The following is a 12,903-nucleotide window of genomic DNA, read 5'->3' on the forward strand; positions in this document are numbered from 1 at the left end:
GTAATGAACAAATATTGCAGTGATGAATTCAGAGAGTACAGTGTATTTCAATGTTCCCCCCTCATCATCTGTCCTGTAAATTATCAGGTACTTATGTGATGTTTTTCTTCATACATTTGTGGTCATCATGCTTCACTTCTGCTCTGCGTGTTTTCGTTGTTCTTTCCTTAGTTTACCAGTGGAAAGTTGGTAGTGTGCTCAAAAGTCACAACTTATTACTGGTTTAGTCACCGAGGGTACTGTTAACTCCATTATTAGTGTCTCTCTTGACAAACCAATATTTTACCCATTTTACACTTTGTAATCCTGTGCGACCTCATTGTATCGGGATGGGCTGTTGATATAACAGTGAAGTTGATTAGATATGATGAAGTATTTACTGCTTCAATCTACCAGGAATAATGTGGACTGAACTGGTATACAGAATGATATTGCATACCTTTTTTTTTATATAACACATTTACATCTAGTCGTCATTACATTTTACATTTAGGTATTGTTTTATAAATGTTTTAAAGGAGTATTGTGTTTGTCAGTTGTAATAATACATGTCAACTTCAGTTGTATTCCAGCATTGATCTTGCACTGACAGGACAGGTTGTAATATAGTTGTCAAGTAAGTCTAACTTGTTATTATCAGAAAGATTCTTGGTTTATATACTGTTTTGTGTTTGGATCTTACAGCTAAACTCTTTATATAGATGTGTGACCCATTCCATTCCTCGATTCAGTTGTTTTATTTTTATTATTTAATGCATTTGCAAAGTTAGATTTATGAAGTGTAAGGTTAAGGTAAATTGTACCACATCACAAGTTCTTATCATGAAAAAGAGTTTCACTACATACCTGTTTATTCAGCTTTTAAAACCAGTAAAACTTGAGTTTTCTGACATAGAGTTACTTCCCTTGTCAGTGGAATCGTCTCTCATTGTGATGATGTGCATTTAAAAATCTTTGATACCAGTAGCTACGTCAGTAAAGTGAAGTTATGGCGTTCAATTCACTGCAGTTTTTTGTTACAAATTTCTAACAACCATAGTTCTGTAGAAAACATTGAAGGCTGTGACCAACATGGTAAATCTTGAAGAGAATGACCTGAAACAAAAATAGCTGCAAAATTGTAAGGTTTCTTTCATATTGTTGTATATGATGGCAGTTTTGAACAACAAATATGTTCTATTTTCAGTGTCAGAAATTTTATGAATATTTAAATACAATTGCATCATACAAATTAATGTCAAGATATAAAATATTTTCGATATGCTAGCATAGCTTTAACTGCTGTGTCTAAGAATAGTTTGCATACACTTGTACAATATGTCATCTTCACTGGTAATTTGATCGGTTTCAAATTCTGAAGTCATTTTCATTTATAAAATCTTTCAGTATGACAATTTCATTTTTGTATCAAGATTATAACAAAATATTACACAGAAAATATTTGTGACAAACCTTGTGCAAGTACATGTGAAGAAGGAGCATGTTTTTGAACTGTTAAGTGTCTGGTATAAACATGTAGTAAAACATCTTCTCATGCTGTGATGATAATTATTAATATGGTAGATTGTTTGACTGTGAAGTCACTTTATAATGTGCCGGACAAGTAGTTCCTATCTCTAATATTCTTCATCAGTGAAATTTGGCAAAGTATTGGTATTGTAAATTAACAGTATGTGATTAATAATAACTGTATTTAGATTTTTTTTCTTTTTCTTGACAATGCTTGATGTATGTCATAATATTATCAAAAAGTAATTCTGTATCCATGTATTCAAACACATATCAAAGATGGCATTTTCTAAATGAAAACATTGTGGATTTATATTGTAATTGTTAATTAAATAAAGATTATTTTATAACACATATTTATTCAAACATATAAATTTACACATTGCCTGCCTAATGAGATTATTATTAAAAAAAAACCAAAAAAACAAAACACAACCTATATGTAGCACTGTTAGTGAAGTAATTACCTCCCCTTACACCACAGCTTACGATTAGTTATTTCTTAGCAAAACAAACCTCGTATACAACGAAGTCTAACTGTTCCAGTCACTATTACCAAATAACCTGATAGGGTACGAAATGGTCTTAGCCTTGATATCAAGTCGAAAATCTGATAAACTGATTTCCACTTTTTAAGACATGCTGTTCCTTATTTGTTGGAAAATAATTCTAGAAATAATTTGAGGGATCTTAGAGTTCCTATCTAAGACTCCTCTTCTTTCTGTGTTGTGTGTGCTTCATTTTCAGCTTGGTAAAAATATGGCCACCAGGCAGACATTTTGAAATTTAATTAGGAGATTTTTCCTTGTTCCTTTCTATTTTTTTATTTTGTTTATTTTGACCCTTGTCAGAAGATGTCAAAGTTCAACTTTTCGGCGAAGGACCATGTCAGAAACAGCAGTAAAGAGTTTTTATCAAACGTAACAACATGGCTCATTTGCTATAACCTCATTTGATATATGTACTTAGAGAGTGACGTGGTACGTAGGTATATCATTGTTTTGTCCAGGATTCAAACTGTTCGAGGTTAATTGGATACCAATAGGAGGTTGCCGATCACTGTGTGCTTAACAAATACTGAGAGTAAGAATTCATTTGAAATGAACTTCAGTAGTTAATGTAAAAGACATTTAACACATTTCCTTTGTTTATGTAGTTTCTGGTTAAATCAAGCTTCTGTCGTTTGAACGATTAATTAATGTTAAACATATAAACATACCGGCATGATTTTGATACACCTTTAAAAATTGTCGTCTAAAAAAAGATCGGATGTTTACAAAATTATATACACTTGACTACACGTTATGATTTCCGATTCATCAGTCTTAAAATCAGGATTGGGATGTATTGCACTCTAAAAGAATTTTATTTTATAATTCCTAACAATAGCTGAAAGTCATCTTTCAAAGAATGTTTATACAGAAACGTATACAGCCATACAAATATTTCTTATAGCTGCATTTTCTCTCTTTCTCGTCTTTATATTCCTCTAAAATTGTTTGGTATTGTGATAATAAGAAACAAAAATATGCTTGTATATTTATTAGGATATGTCTTGCCCTTGTATTCATTCTGATACTATGTCATATCATACCAAAGGTATTCTGGTTGTGCTGGGTAAAGGTAACTGTCTCCAAGATTTGTTGTGATTATCGTAAGAAAAGATTTTGTCAAGAACCGTTACCAACATATTTTTCTGTGGCTATATTCTTAAGCTGTATACCAAATTCTTTCTTAAAGTACCTAGGTCGAACATTTTGTACTCGTGATACTATAACATATGAGGCTTTTGTTGTGTCTCGAATGCTATATGTTCCTATAGATATTTGCACTACAACACTTTAATAGACTTATGCTCGGACAATCTCCCCCAGGGTTCTTTGTGCGCATGCGCTCATGTCGGAGGACCAAAGTGCTTGGTTTGTAACACAACTGTGAAGTATTAATCTGTTCAAATTTCGTACTTTTGGCAATACTTTTTGTTTATATTTTGAAATTACCAAAGTCATAAGCCATGCAATTTTCAAATAGTAGTGAGAAATGTAAATTGATAAGGACGCCATTTTAATACAAATTAGAAATACTGTTCATTGTTACCGTATTGCTGAAATATAAACCGATTATTCGGAGATAAACAGGTATTAATTTGATATTAAATATATGCAATTATAACTTTTAAGTGAAAAAATACAGTGAGACAATTACATTTCAACAGAACCTTTGTGATTATGCTTATAAGGAATTGAACCACAGGTTTTGATCACAATATATTTTTCCTATGTTGATTGCTGTTTATATATGAGTTATTTCTTATAAAGCAATCCTATAAAAATCTATTTTGACTAGTACCTGTGACTGGAACTTTGAGGCCCATACCCGAGTGATATATATTGGGTTGAGGTATTTTTATAGACGTGTTTACCGTAGTATTAAATACCCATCATACGTTTGTGTTGTTTGGTTCCTGAACTATTATACTCGATTATATTAAGTTTGGTTTCAGATGCTAGATAAAACTGCTTCCGTTTTGTTACGTACGTTTTTGATGATGGAGGCTGTCTGTTTAAGTTAAATTGGAAGTACGTTAATAAAGGAATGATGTCAGTGATACGTTTAACTTATTTGTTAGTAAAACTTGAGCAATGTCGCAGTTTCTACCAGATTCGGGTGTCAGAGGCTGATAAAATTGATGATCTGATAATGCAAATCTTTATCGAGATCGTTTACATATATATTGAAATAAGAAAAAAACATCATTAGCAAAAAGGAGGAATATTTCTTTATTTTCAGATTTTTAAAAACAAAAACTTGCATTGTGATGTTATCAATCTGTGTTGGCTGCTTTTTAATCTTTGGTAGCAGTCCCCCCCCCCCCCACAAGTCTCCCAATATATGATAGCGAGGTTATTACCACAGTCCTCCCCACAAGACCCCCAATATATAATAGCGAGGTTAGTACCACAAGTCTCCCAATATATGCTAGCGAGGTTAGTACCACAGTCCCCCCCACAAGTCTCCCGATATATGATATCGAGGTTAGTACCACAGTCAACCCCACAAGTCCCCCAATATATGTTAGCGAGGTTAGTACCACAGTACTCCCCACAAGTCCCCCAATATATGTTAGCGAGGTTAGTACCACAGTCCCCCCCACAAGTCTTCCAATATATGATAGCGAGGTTATTACCACAGTCCTCCCCACAAGACTCCCAATATATGATAGCGAGGCTAGTACTACAGTCCTCCCCACAAGTCCCCCGATATATGATAGCGAGGTTCGTACCGCAGTCCTCCCCACAAGTCTCCTAATATATGATAGTGAGGTTAGTACCACAGTCTTCCCCACAAGTCCCCCAATATACGACAGCGAGGTTAGTACCACAGTCATCCCCTCAAGTCTCCCAATATATGATAGTGAGGTTAGTACCACAGTCTTCCCCACAAGTCTCCCAATATATTATAGCGAGGTTAGTACCACAGTCCCCCCCCACAAGTCCCCCAATATACGACAGCGAGGTTAGTACCACAGTCCCCCCACAAGTCTCCCAATATATTATAGCGAGGTTAGTACCACAGTTCTCCCCACAAGTCTCCCAATAGATGATAGCGAGGTTAGTACCAGAGTCCTCCCCACAAGTCCCCCGATATATGATAGCGAGGTTAGTGGCACAGTCCTCCCCACAAGTCTCCCCATATATGATAGCGAGGTTAGTGCCACAAGTCTCCCAATATATGCTAGCGAGGTTAGTACCACAGCCCTCCCCACAAGTCCCCCAATGTATGATAGCGAGGTTAGTACCCGAGTCAACCCCACAAGTCTCCCCATATATGATAGCGAGGTTAGTGGCACAGTCCTCCCCACAAGTCTCCCGATATATGAAAGCGAGGTTAGTACCACAGTCCCCCCCACAAGTCTTCCAATGTATGATAGCGAGGTTAGTACCCCAGTCAACCCCACAAGTCTCCCCATATATGATAGCGAGGTTAGTAACACAGTCCTCCCCACAAGTCCCCCGATATATGATAGCGAGGTTCGTACCGCAGTCCTCCCCACAAGTCTCCCAAGATATGATAGCGAGGTTCGTACCGCAGTCCTCCCCACAAGTCTCCCAATTTATGATAGCGAGGTTAGTACCAGAGTCCTCCCCACAAGTCCCCCGATATATGATAGCGAGGTTCGTACCGCAGTCCTCCCCACAAGTCTCCCGATATATGAAAGCGAGGTTAGTACCACAGTCCCCCCCACAAGTCTCCCGATATATGATATCGAGGTTAGTACCACAGTCAACCCCACAGGTCTCCCAATATATGATAGCGTGGTAAGTACCACAGTCCTCCCCACACGTCTCCCAATATATGATAGCGTGGTAAGTACCACAGTCCTCCCCACAAGACCCCCAATATATAATAGCGAGGTTAGTACCACAGCCCTCCCCACAAGTCTCCCAATATATGCTAGCGAGGTTAGTACCACAGTCGTCCCCACAAGTCTCCCAATATATGCTAGCGAGGTTAGTACCACAGTCCCCCCCACAAGTCTTCCAATGTATGATAGCGAGGTTAGTACCACAGTCCTCCCCAAAAAAAGGGAATTGAAGATTTACATGTACATGCAGTTCAGATTTGAACATGCAGGTCGCTAGGGCCGTTGATTTTACATATGATATATTGGATCTTGTCCTTAAACTAGTTTTAAAGAAGGTGCCAACATACCTTCAGCATGTGTTTGCTTACTCAAAACCACAATATATGATATTGCGTCTTAAATAGGGACGGGTTAAATAAACGTAGCAGAAAATACTCATAAAATACCGTTATAAATTTTAGTGCATAGTTTGGTCCACTAAACTTCCTTGCTCACTTCACAAGATGTATCCGATCATTACGATCAAGTCACCCTTTAAAGGCGTTCGTTCCGATTGCAATTATTCTGTTGTGAAACATCCTTCAAGTAACAGTCGTTTTGGTTTAAATGTCACCATCAAATATGGCATTCACTTAACGTGTTTATATATGTACGTGTCGGACGTGGTAATGGTAATTTTCAATTCAAGCGATTCACTTGTTTCACCAGTCAATAACTTGGTGGTTTGTCCAGGCTACTACCATGTTTCTTATACTGTGTCACTGGGTATCTATATAACATTTCTTACCGTTGGTACATAAAAGTATTTTGCTCTCTTATCGCACGTTGATAAGACCTTTACGGCATCTATAATTAATGTTTAAATTAACTTTTTTCCCCTCTGAATTTTTATCTTCATGTTTATGTGGTTTAACCATGTATCGGTTACATTTAGAGGTAACGAATGCTTTAGAGTGACATCACTTAGAAGGAAATTTTTGGTGCTCTGCTTTGTAATTATTACGTGTGTTAATATTAGTAGGCGAAACCGAAATTCTGAGGCTTCGAATGCATTAAATAGAAACTAATGGTCTGATTAGTTAATGAGTTAAGTGATACATGTATCTTAACATGTGACGATATATTATTTCGTATCTGTTCTCTGAAATGAAGATATTTTTTATCGAAATGATAATTAGCTATATTTTACACTTGAAAATGAAATAAATTGGTACTATCTAAAATATAGTGAGAGGACAAAGCCATGAACAAAAACTGTACGATGCTTTGACCTACGAAGAAGGGACAAGCCGCAAACATCTTCATCGGAAAGACCAGCTTCATACAAAATCATGATAGGATGAAAGAAATAGTAATCTGTATTTTTGTATACTCTGGACATACATGGCAAGTCAATATGTCTAGTGTTGATCATAGGATTTAAGCTGTTGTATTTATGTAGATTTCCATCCAAAATGTAAGCAAAGTAAATATCACAGCATTTAAAGATATATTGAACTTGAAACTTCATGTATTCAAACCTTGTAATTACTGAAGACTTATAAGATGACGATTTTGCTTCATAGACATGTTGGACACTATGTTGAAGCCAAATTACTTTTAACAAGTTGTTCAAGTCTCTTCTTACTATACAGGACCTTCTCGAGATCATGCTGCTAGTAAAGAAATGAAAATTACCAAAGCCTACTTCAGTGGCAATACATTGGTTTATTGCATTGCATCTTAAGAGAACATTTACGTTTAAGATGTTTGATATCAAAATAAAACGTCTGAACTAATCGTAAATTACATTCATCTGAGCGTTAATGTACATTTTGTTTGTTGACAAAGTGATATAACGCTTTACTTGTGAAGTTGCTCAATCATATTTCTTCATGTTTTTGAAATCAGCTGTATAGTCACGGACCATTCACCTCCTTTTACTCGACAAAGAGTTGTTCTCAGATGTTATTATTGCCTTCTTGTCCTACATATTCAAATTGATATTTTAAGCTGTTGATGTTGTTTGCTTAACATTATGCTTTAAAAAACTTTAGATTAAGATCTTTCAGCAAGCATTTAGAAGATATATGGTAAAGAAATCTTCGAGCAAAGTTCCTCAGTAGAGTACGGAACTTTGTATTTCTAAAATACATTTTCGTTGACCAACTTCGAAGGTCAATAAATACCAAGTGAACGATACAGGCTCATTGGACCTCTTGCATATACAAGTACTGAAATGAAAGTTATTTTCGTGCTGATCTTTGAATATAGCATGGACAAATGCGATGTTCAAACTTTTATTTACAACAAGGATAACACAACAGACAAGTCCATGATATTATTATTATACATTAACCTAAACAAGGCGAACATCAACTGCAAAGACTTAGTGCATTCATTGTGAAAATTCGAGTTAAACAATCTTAGTGCAGCACAAAGTTTGTGATTGTGATATTTTGTTATAGATTAATTCGATAGCTGAGTTGAGTGGCAATTCAATAAGAACAATATTGGCAAATATCAGGTCAAATTTAAGAAAAATATACAAAATTATACATTTTTTATGCATCCAGGATAATTATAAACATAAAACTGTTACAAATATAATTTAGTATTAAGAATAGTTTCAGATATACACACACGCAGATATATATGTACAGACTGCATTAATGTCAAGATAAAGAGGCGAATTTGTTGTTAACATTAAATATGTGTTATGTCTTACTATGACTTTTAGGATTTATTAACAATTTATGATTTATGATCCTTTTGATATTGATATCAATGAGAGATAGTTACAGGCACTCTTAATATTTAACAAATACACTCCGTTACTAACGTGTGGTGCCAGGCGGTGTACTTGATCTACTACACGTTTTACTAATATATGGGGAAATACAAAGTTACTTACATTGTATTATACTATATTGTCTTGCTGGTACACTTGCAAGTGTTCATTGTTTTTAATTTAATTATTTTAAATGTCATTTTATAACTTATTGGTTACAAGTGTATATACATGTAGCACTAGTATATATTATGTCTAACATTTGAACGAAGTTCAATATTGAACAGAAAGGTAACAGTGTTTCTTATATTTAAGGAGGAGGAGAAGGAGGTTATTTTGTTCTCGATTGTATCTAGGTTGACAAAAAAAGTCACCCATTGACATATGTACCCATGATGTTTAGATAAAGACAGGGGTGACGTTGATGAAGCAGAACACACTTCCCTTTCTAAAACACTCCAGCCCGTGCTCGAACAATCACTAAACCACTCAATGGCTGCAAACGTCTTGTGATGTAGAGTCAATTATACATCCCAAACGATACCCCCGACATTGCCTTTACTGACTGAACTGTATTAATTACATATCTGAGAGGTGTTTGGCTTGATGAAGCTACATATTATGGGTTTAAATTAAGTATGAAACAGGTAATATATAATATGTCACACTTGCCTTTACTAGTACTTTTCAGTTATGGAATGTTTTGAACGCAATTTTGCCAAACAGTAGATACTTTTCTTTCACTGAGATGAATCAATGCAATAAATCTCAATGAGGAAATGTCAAATTGTTTTTCTGTCCTATCATACATTGTTGTAGCTATTCCCCATCCTAACTGTCTATACATCATGCATCTCCATCCTTATGCCTCTGGTGGCACACCTTATTAAGTTATTTCAGAAGGCAGGCGCCTTAGTGACCTTTAGCCACTTGTTACATTGTACTTGTTTTGTAGACTGTTGTACTATGGATTGTTTTCTATATATTTTGCCGGCGGAAGTATTTATAACCATGTGACATTACGCCGTTGATGGACAGAAGGACGCATTTACGTCAATCCTTAATTGGTTTTACCTACAAGATCCGGGTTTAACACTAATGTCGGTTAACTGTATAACATTAAGCGGCGAAATCTATAACACCTGCAATACACATGTAGCTTTACCACTGAAATTTATATTGCTGTCACTTTCCCTGAACTAGGGACTGGCGGTAATGATAATATAGTAATACGGTAACGTCATAATTTATAAATCAAAAGATTTTATGTGAGTGTAATGTAGGTAACTGTATGTGTATGGGCATGGTTTGTATTGATTGATGATACTACCGTAAATTGTATTAACATATTGACAGTACGTTGTGTTGGTTTTGAAGTACACTTATTGAGATAAGATATTTTATTCACATGTTGTAAATATTATTGTTTCGGGAGAAGGGACAAGTCGATTCAAGTAAATGCGGGCGCCCCTTGTTTAAGACCAAAATGTGCTTTCGTGCTGATTCACATTACCGCAAAAAGTAGCACTGCCTCAAATACAATTAGTTATAGGCCATTTATCAATATACTGCATCAGCATCTAAAGGAATGGCTCGCAATAAAGTTAGGTAAGTGTACTCCATCGCCTTTATACCGACCCAAAACTGATCTTCAGTGTCACAAGTAAGGGTTAACGTGAAAATCATTACCAACTATCGTGTATAACAGATAACAGACACATGTTGAACTGGCTACCAGACAGGTGATCAGATCTGCATTAGATAAGTTAGGTTCGCTAGCTCATAACAACGTATGACAACCACTTTAAACAAAAATATATCCCTACTGACCTTAGGTAAGACAACGTTATCGAAAAGAAACTAAAGGATCCAGATAAGAAAATAGAAAAGACGCAACGAAAAAATCCTTGTCACTACCAAATCTTCAAAACACATCCAGGCGGTGTTTGCTAAGTCAGTGAGTATTACATAACAATCTATTGTACACATTACAGTTAGGTAGCATGGGCGCATTTAGTAAAACCACGTTAATAAATTTCGGGCTAGTCTATATATTATCAGATTGGTCTATATATTTCCAGCCCAGCCTGAATCATACTTGCATATAATTGGACTAGAATCGCAATACAGAAAATCATAGCAGCCGAGTTATTAAGCTTAGAATGGCATTTTAAAAATGTTTGATCATACAAGTCCGGTATCTCTTCAGAATTAAGAAAAGTCATAATAACTTTGTTAACATCGACATTTCCAAATCATTTTTTTCTGAATTTGAGAGTTCTAGTCACACAGTTATTAAATCGTAAAACAAAATATCATTATAAAGTGTTTGACTGAATGGTTCATTCAAAGGACACATATATGTAGAGGTTATGTATGTCCGGAAAGTGTGGCCAAGCCAGAGGGATAGATCATCTTTGCGTTTTTATTTTCTCTGTTACTAGGGCATTATATGGTAGTGGTCTCATTTATGCAGTGTTATTGTTCTAAACACATGCAATGTATTTGCCATTTGAATTTAACAACCAATCTAATCACAGGTTTTAAGTAGATTAAAACATCACATACATCGTAAAAAGTGTTTTGAGTGGTAATTCTGTTGCGAGATGCGTCTTATGACATTAACATAAGGCTTTTAATGTGCGCGTGATATTTGGGGAACATCTTGTTGTGGAGTGTGTGTTTTACAGGAACTGATTGTTGATCACTTTGTGCTAGAGTGTGAGTGTACTTGAGTCTGTGTTTTGATATATTAAGGGTCAGATTGGTTATCACCTTGTACTAGAGTGTGAGATTTGAGATATGAAGGATCAGTTAATCTATCACCTTGTACTAGAGTGTATGTTGCGTAATATGAAGGCTAATATAATCTTATTCTAGAGATGTATTTTTGTTGGGAGTTGTTCTACCTCAGAAGTCCTTAGGTGTAATGAAGACTGGTTCAAAGGAATGATGGTCTTTTTCAAGTTTCATATCTAAATATTAACGCACAGGTTATTTCTTCAATAACAGAACAAGGATTCATGCCAAAGCTTAATCGCTATTTCAGAGCGTTTTCTAAGCCTCAAGTGGGTCTTGGACTATACTTAATAATGACGAATGTATTTGATAGCCTGCCAGTTATTCGTCTATCTAATAGGCTTACATTTAGGTTGGTGAAATCGTACGATACTCACGATGACCTGATTTGCAACTGCAAATACCAGATTCAGTGTTTGTTGTGCCTAGAAATTGCCGGTTATCCACATGCTTTCCTGGATATAACCAAAGATATTTGTATGTCTACTCCACATAACGACACTATGACACAAACTATGAAAATGATGTTTACTGTCAATTTACATCCTTAGGTGGGGATTCGACAGAATTACGCCACACCAGTACATATATATATAGATCACAAAACTAACAATATTAAAAGGGTAGCATGTAAGGGTGTTTTTTTCAATAAGGCAATTTTGTGATAAATTTCTAAAAAGATGCTGCTATAAAATGGCGCCGTTGAAATTTTTCTTAAAGATGAAGAAAGAGGCATACAGCCAATCAGATTGTAGCGTGGGATTTTAGCTAATCAAATACCTCAAAACAACGGAGGCACCAAGAAGGGTGGAGAGGCACCCTAAGGGGGCTATGTTCGTAGCTATGTATATACATTATATGTAACATATGGTCGAATGTTACGTCTAGAGCATGAACGCTTACCTTTCTGGAGTATATGTAAAGGGTTTCTGCTCTAGCACTTGCTTTCCCCATTCATATTAATGCGTTATTTTATCACCGTTGAGCTCGGACATCACCTTTGGGTATTGCTCCCTTGGTATATTTTTGTCTATTTTACCCTTAGATTAGATGTTAGAAGGCGTTTTTGTGTATAATGAATATTTCCCGTTTGTAGGTCATGCTATTTCTGCTGTTTATAATGTGGTTTTGTGAGGATAAACTGTTCAATACGATGGTGAATCCTAATGAGTCATGCCTGGAATGATTTCCTCTGTGGTTGGATACATTAAGATATTAAGTATGCATGACCACATGAATACATTATTATGATGATGCTGACAAACTTAGTCTAAGGCATAACATGACTAAAACTTAACAGTACATATACATCGAACTTGGTTCAAATCAAACCATTTATATGTGAATTTTATAGCCTCATTATATATATGTAAACACACACAGACACATCTAACTAACAATCCAGCATAGCCTGACACTTTCCAAAATGTATGCACACTAAAATACTTTTGAATCAAAC

At 35.5% G+C, this 12,903-nt stretch overlaps 1 long non-coding RNA gene across 1 annotated transcript; it reads left to right on the forward strand.

The window, feature by feature from the left end:
- Positions 1 to 7,588: 7,588 nt before the first annotated feature.
- On the forward strand, positions 7,589 to 12,428 carry LOC110450655. Its single transcript, XR_002462998.1, has 3 exons — positions 7,589 to 10,823; positions 11,186 to 11,192; positions 11,766 to 12,428. It is a non-coding gene; the product is annotated as an uncharacterized LOC110450655 (long non-coding RNA).
- Positions 12,429 to 12,903: the final 475 nt, after the last annotated feature.

This window comes from Mizuhopecten yessoensis, unplaced genomic scaffold (assembly GCF_002113885.1).
Source record: "Mizuhopecten yessoensis strain PY_sf001 unplaced genomic scaffold, ASM211388v2 scaffold5409, whole genome shotgun sequence".
Lineage (NCBI taxonomy): Eukaryota > Metazoa > Mollusca > Bivalvia > Pectinida > Pectinidae > Mizuhopecten > Mizuhopecten yessoensis.